Source organism: Populus nigra, chromosome 2, assembly GCF_951802175.1.
Source record: "Populus nigra chromosome 2, ddPopNigr1.1, whole genome shotgun sequence".
Classification (NCBI taxonomy): domain Eukaryota; kingdom Viridiplantae; phylum Streptophyta; class Magnoliopsida; order Malpighiales; family Salicaceae; genus Populus; species Populus nigra.
This window is the reverse complement of record NC_084853.1, coordinates 42,098,491-42,105,729: the sequence shown is the minus strand read 5'-3', so window position 1 is coordinate 42,105,729 and position 7,239 is coordinate 42,098,491. Positions and strand designations below refer to the sequence as shown.

The following is a 7,239-nucleotide window of genomic DNA, read 5'->3' as shown; positions in this document are numbered from 1 at the left end:
AACAAGTGAGTTGTGAGCGTCAAACAAGCTCAGTATGTCACATCGAATAAGTGCTCAAAAAACAGTTTCTCACCGAATGAAAACGACAAAGTAATTAAGTTTTACATGGTTCTCTCTCATCCGAGTTAGTGAAGTTTACCACTCGCACAAAACTCAAAACTCCGTAAGTACTTCATTTTGTCAAATGTATTTTGCATTTTGTTTTCTATAATTCAATGGAAAATTTTAAAAACGTCCTCACACAGCTGATCTTGTTAACAAGGGAGCTAACTTATATTTAAGAAGTTGAAAGAGAAAATTGGATTTAGTTATGAAACAACAGAGAAGGAGAGAACAAAACTACGTTCAACATTAAAGAACACTCCATGGTTTTAGCTTCAATGTAAATCTAAAAAGAAAAAAAAGAAAAAAGAAATTGAAGCAACAAGAAGGAAGGTAGAAAGGCAAAGTGAAAAGGAAAGCGTGGACCCCTGGCTCTATCTGTCGGTCATCGCCTCGGATTTCTCGCCTCTGCCTAAAAAGTGACACGGCAGACGAGGGTCCATTCTTTCATGCCCAATTTTTATTTTTATTTTTATTTTTAATTCTTCTACTTAGGGATTACTATATTCTACTGTACCGTTTAATTTTCTCATTCCAATCGCAATTAATTGATTCGAAAAAGTGTAGATATATATATATATTAAATGGGCCTTTCCATTATCGGGCAGCTCAAAAACTCAACCACTCCTCTGACCCAATTCTATGCCTCCTTTACTTTGATTCCTTTACTATCTTCTTATCAATTATTTTATAATCATACAATAGGTTTTCTTAGCATAGTACACACCATTCTACGGTCCATAATGGGTATTTAATTTCTAGGTTACATAGTACAGTAGACAGCACAGTTACAGTCAACAGTGTTCGTGTTTGATGACACCATCCAACCATCATCTAATGGTGGGTTTCACTTGGGTACGTACATGTTCAATCTCTTACGAGGTGTTACCATCACAGTCATCTGGCAAATCCAACGGTGGATAAGGGTTTCCATAACAGAGACATGTTTCATGGAGTCCACCCCTCTATTTTAGTAGTGGTGGCATGATATGTATGAACATGAAAGTGAATGGGTTCTTATTAGAATAGTATTTGATTTGTTTTTTTAGAGATGATGGGAGGGAGGGAGGGAGGGAGGGAGAGAAAGGTGCATGGGGTCGTGGTCATTTCTGGAACTGAGAAACCCCAGCTGGTAGGGGCGGGTCTGCACCTATCTTTTGTCTTTTTTAACGTTGGCTTTCCACTCCTTTTACTCTTCTTAATATAGCCCCCATACCATATCATTCTCTTCATCATCACCAATCTTTCTCTCTCACCAACCCCCTTCAAGATAGGCGAGACTCTTGGGGGATAAAGTGAATAGTTTGAGAATCACCGGCACGCACACACACGAAATCAAATTCCATATATCTCCCTCTTTCACTTGGAAGAATTGATCAAGATTTGCTAACAAAGGTAGCTTCTTTTTTGAGGGGAATGTTGTCTGGCTCGAGGACTTTTTCTTGATCAATCTAATCGAACTTTCTACCTGTAGATCTAGTATCTTATTTAAGATTGATCACGTATTAGGGTTGTCGGACCAGGCTTCATTCCCCCCAATCATTGCTTCCATCTCAAGGGCTTGATCATGGGCTGTTGCATGTACAGGTTTGATTTTTAATCATCCTTTTTTTTTCTTTAATTGGTTTTGTATATCGTAATCTTGCTCGGGGTAAAAAACCTGGGAGTTTTTTAATCATGAGTTTTTTCATTTTAGTCTTTAGGGTTGTTGGTATATATGCAGATTGGTGTAATCATGATGTGTTTTGACCATGCTGAGAACTAAGAAGCTTCATCATTACTCTTTTTCTGGTTTGCTTTTTCTCTGATCATGTGATGATGGTGTTTTTTCTGTCAGTCTACAACCTTCGAAGGCTCGGCATTATTAGGCAGATTTTTCCCATGATAGCTTCATCATGTATCTGATCTGTCTGTTTGTGCTATTTTCAGATCTGGCTTTCAACTTTTGGTGGAAATGATACTTCTATTCTTCTCTCTTCTTACTCGTTCTGTTTTATAGTGTCTCATGCTGCAGTTGTTTCTGAGGTTTGGCTCTGATCTCCAAATCAATATTTTACAGAGAAAAGGGCATGTGCTGTGTGCAGATGTACAAGCAAGAAAGTGATGCGCTTTCTGTCATTGTTTGAAGAGTCTCTCGATTATCTATAGAAAGAGATAGAAAACTTGGTGGTACTGAAAATCTAGACGTACTTGCATACTCGTGATATGAATTTTGGATACAACATTTTGGCTCAGATATTTAAAGTTTTCTATAGTCGTGCCCTTGGTTTCTTTGCTTCCTCTTTCAGAAGAGTTTTGCTGTTTTCTAAAATCAAAGCTGGATGTTTGAACATGGGTAACTTCCTATGCATGCCTGCCTGCCTACTTATGAAGTGTGCTATATTCTACCTGTTTCTTGGCCTCTTTTCCTTTGGGTTGAGTAGGGGTAAACATTATTGTTGTTGTTATTATTATGCTTTCCCTTGAACTGCTGTTAAATGCCAAGAATATTTTAAATTGAGAACAATTATGTTATTGCCAGGAGTTTGTGCCCGCGTGTTTTGTGTCACTCTCACATTACATGAAACAATCTGTCTTGGCAAAGTTATCTCTCGATTACATTTCGAATTCTTTTCGAACAAAGAGATATTGTTGTGAACTCCTCAGTTAAAGCCTACTGGTCTAAAGTTACAAGTTCCCATTCCTGATAGCTCACAAAATCCTCTTGTTTCTTAATTTTAACTCTACTAGCTAGAAATGAATGGATAATGATTCTTGTTTCACCATTTGATTATATATGCCACGCGTTAAATAGCAGGTTCATAAAGTCTCCCCGCAATGTGGAATATGGATCGATGTCATACTTTTCCAGCGTAAAGCTTGATTGCTTTCTAGAGGATCAGTATGCAGGTAAAACCTCTTGTTTTCAGTGAGCTTTTTTCTATTTCTTGTGTAGCTATTGTATTGCTAAGGCCAAGGGATGACATGGGTGTTTGAATTTTTGTGAGCATTGTTATTCCATCGTGCTTGCCTCCTTGCCCATCATTTGCCTTGCTTTTCTCATGTGAGTTTACTAATGAAATCCTTGCTAAAAGATGAAAAGACAAACATTATGATTTGAAAGATGGCCAAACGTGTCACCTATGCTCTAGGCTTATACGTTTATACATGCCAGTTGTATATGGGCCTAAATAATTAATCTTCTCTCTCTCTCTTCCGCACTAGCATTCATGGAAACACAACAATTAAAGAAACTCGCATAGAGTGAGAGCAAAGGCAAAATTAAGGTCAGGGAGAAGGAGCCATGAATATCCTTTTTATTCCATGTCACTGAGTAACCTAACGTTCTGCAACATATGTTTCATATTTTAAAGCTGGTTTGGAATCTAGGAAGCAAACTCCATTTTTTAATGTTATTACACACACACACACACACACAAATATATATATATATATATACACATACATGTCTGCATTTGTACCTTGAGATCAATCAGACCAAAGACCAATCTTTATGGTTTTACCTCCAGGATATGGGCGCTTAGACTTCTTTTTTTCTTTCTACCCTCTTTTCCCGTTTCAGAATTTTCCTCTAGTCCTTTGTTGAAAAGGGGATTGCATGTATGAATGCTGTCTCGTAAAGCACCGCCTTTTGGGAAATTGAATCTTTTTGACCTTTGCAAACATAAAGCAAACCACTTTCTCCCATGCTTTTATCCGTGATATTTTTTGCTTTAGTCTTTGATTTTGTGGGAGCCGAGGGAGGGGGGTCTTTGGCCATGTTGATGAATTCCTATGAAGGTTTTAATTATGACCACAATTTTCCATGGTGTGACTGGTATGTGTACAACTTGACCAAAACTCTATGAAAACTGTGTGCCATTGGATGAGAAGTTGAGGACCTTGTAAGTATATAGCTCCACAAAAGTACGTACAAGTGTCACCTAGAGCCCTAGACCTTGAAAATTACTGAAGGATCCAATGAAACTTTGTCTTTCGCCCTTTTCACTCCGCTGTCAGGAGTCAGGACGGATCATGGTGTGGAAATTGGGAAGATGGTAAAGCTACAATTTTTTCAGGCACTGTAATCTTTCCTGTTACAGACATGAAGTGCAACGACCCCTGCCCTCTCAACCAAGATTGTCTCTATGACTTTCTTGTAATATCACTGTTGAATCTACTTTTTTTTTTAATGGGCAGCACGCATCCTTTTATAGACTCATTGACAAAAACTATATTGAACATGTTCAACGCATCCAAAAACTCTTCGGAAGCGTTTATTATGAGAACAATATCTCAAAATAATTCTTCTAATCTAGGAATATTTAATCTCTATAACGTTTTTATTTGTTTTATTATTGAATATCAAATTCTTGAAAATCTGGTAACCCTTGTTCTTCTTATTAAAAGTGGATTGATGTTGGCTTATTTTTACTAGTAATAATTGTGAGTGGCGTCTTATATTTTATATACATATGTTAGCCCACATATGTATATTTGTTTTTGTTGACCTTTAACCCGAGCCTTGATTGTATAATTACCTTTGCTAGCGCAAGATATAAATAAAAGCAAGAGTTGACTGAACTTTCTCATTACTCTTTCCTTTTTTTTTTCTTTCTCTAAAACGCCAGCCAACTCTGCCTATTCCCTCTGCAAAATCTCTTCAAGTTTCTAACCTACAACAATTCATCATATAAGTTATTTCTTTTTGAGTAAGTTTACTTAGCTTCTTTTATTGCTTTATTATATTGTTTTGTATCTTTTTAATTATAATAAGTTGTGGAAGGTTAGGGTCAGGGTTTATATGATGTTAGTTGATATATGAGTAATTTTGTTGCAGTTAATTTGTGTATGGTTAATATTATATGCATATAAATACAAATTGATAAGTATTTTTATTTGATTGATGAGTTTTGAATAAAAGCCCCCAGGGGGATACTGATATTAGGAAGAAACTAGGGAATTATTGAAGAATTGTATAGAAAGAATTGTGTTGAGAGTTTGGAAAATATGTTTTGAGGTTGAAGATGGCAGAATTATAGTTTGATCCCTATTTTTGGAAAATTATGGTTCTGCCCTTGAATTCTAAAAACTTATTGTTTAGTCCCTGGTTATATTTTTCAGATAGGTTTTGCTAAATAGTTGAGATTTATTTATGTTTATTATCAATTTTATTGCTTTCATTTGAATTTGGAATTAATTTTATTATACATTGAATTGTGTTTAGATTTTTTGAAAGTCCATATACCGTTCATTTGTAAGAAATTGGTTAAAGATTGCGGTTTACATACTCTTTTGCATAATTGTGAGTAATTAATAGAAATATTCCTTAGAAGTATTATGAATTTGTATCTATACGTTTGTTTTGAAATTGATATGTGATTTTGAGTAATTGATGTAAATATGTTTTAAAAAATATTTATAAAGCATATGTGATTGTATCCTTATATTTATTATAAAATAAGATATGTGAACTTGGTGTGATGGTGGGTTACATATTTGGTGTGACGGGTGACATATATTGTGTGATGTTAGGTTATGTAGTTTGTGTGATAGGTGGTGTGAAGCTAGGTTATATACATGGTGTGATGGGATTGTATATGGTGTAATGGGTTATGCTGGTAAATTATGTATATGATGTGATGGGTTATGAAATATTATGAAAGTTATGTGTATTTTGATTTTATTATTCTTGGATATATTTATATTGATTAATCATTGAGTCGTGGAAACTCATGTTTTTTCACAATTATTTATTTTTAGAGGATGTTTAAGAGTGTGGTGCATAGAAGTTGTTTTTTTATCGCACGTGGGCAAGCGACAATGAAGGGTCAGGAGTCTCCACCTAGCTGTTTGATTAAGGATCGCTAGAAAGCCCGGATGTACTAATCTTATCAAAAATTTTAAAGGTAAGGGATTGGTTGTGGTTAGGGAAGGTATTGACACCCTTATCACACCCTACTTGAGTTAAGCTGCATTAAGTGATTTGAATGTGATTTAAATTCACTCATGCGAATAAATATGGTATTTCAAATTTATTATGGGCTTATGTGCCTAAACGAATTCTTATGGAAAAGGTTAGTGTATGTACCTTAATAAGGTTCACCTATCCTGAAAGGCGAAAAAGTTTTCCACAACTCGTATGTTGTGGTGAAAAATATTCTCAATTAAAATTGATGAATATTCAGAATAATTCTAAAAACTTTCTAATCAACTCCTGATATTTAAACATCAGCATACTTGTAAGTTCATTGTTTATACCATAATATTGACCATTAATTCTTATGAAGTAAAATTTTAGAGGTTATTTAAATATTGGCTAAATTCTCTTGAATTCAGTAAACTAGTTATTAAATCCAAAATGCATGCAAATATATATTTTATTAACATGTGTGTATTAAACAAAAACATGATTTTTTTATTTTTGAGAGACTAAACCGTATGTAATAAAAATATTTAATTCTTTTTGTTTTTTTATTTTAAACATTCAAAAACGTGTAAGAAAATACAAATACACACACCCATCTTTTTTACTAACTTATCCACACTTATACAATTACAAATATTTACACAACATTGTAATTAAACACAAATCATAAAAAAAATCATTTGAATCCTAAAATAGACCTTCCAGAGGCTGCTATAAAGTGCTGGAAATGGAGAAACGATAGTGGCACGTGGGTTCAATGCACCACCGTCACTATCAGTGCGTGGTTCCACGTGCCGCCGCTAGTGAAATGGAAAACAAGGTGGATCTAAAAGATGTCTTCCTTTCCCCCTTGTGCCAGTGGTTAAGACCAACATCACCTGCAAAACCAAGAAAAAATCCATAAAATAATAGTTTTATTTTTTTTTCTCTTCGGATCTACCTCTATCTCTCTCTATTGATCTTCTCTCCTTCTTTATAGATTCAATGCCACCATTGTTTGGTGTTGTGTTGATGGTCGAAGATGGGGAAAGAAGTTGTCGTGAATGTTGTGAGTTAGTGGAGCCACCGTCATGGGAGCTACTGGTTGTTGGTGTCACGTTTAAAGATGGAGATTGTTGTGCTAGGTTGTTGGTTTTGATTCTCGAATAGAAGGAGATCTGTCGATGGTGGTAAAAAAAAAAAGAAAATTTGAAGGGGTGATTGGTGTGGTGGCTGAGTGGATGGACGTT

The 7,239-nt window shown here is 35.1% G+C and overlaps 1 long non-coding RNA gene across 3 annotated transcripts; it reads left to right on the top strand.

The window, feature by feature from the left end:
• The first annotated feature begins 600 nt into the window (after nucleotides 1-600).
• Nucleotides 601-6,125, top strand: LOC133681477 (uncharacterized). 3 transcript variants are annotated; one of them, XR_009836527.1, is made up of 3 exons: nucleotides 738-2,991; nucleotides 3,820-4,793; nucleotides 5,845-6,125. It is a non-coding gene; the product is annotated as an uncharacterized LOC133681477 (long non-coding RNA). The 3 variants fall into 3 exon arrangements; XR_009836525.1 differs by lacking the exon at nucleotides 3,820-4,793 and having other exon boundaries at nucleotides 601-2,991; XR_009836526.1 differs by lacking the exons at nucleotides 3,820-4,793; nucleotides 5,845-6,125 and adding an exon at nucleotides 3,307-3,492 and having other exon boundaries at nucleotides 601-2,991.
• The last annotated feature ends 1,114 nt before the right edge of the window (nucleotides 6,126-7,239 follow it).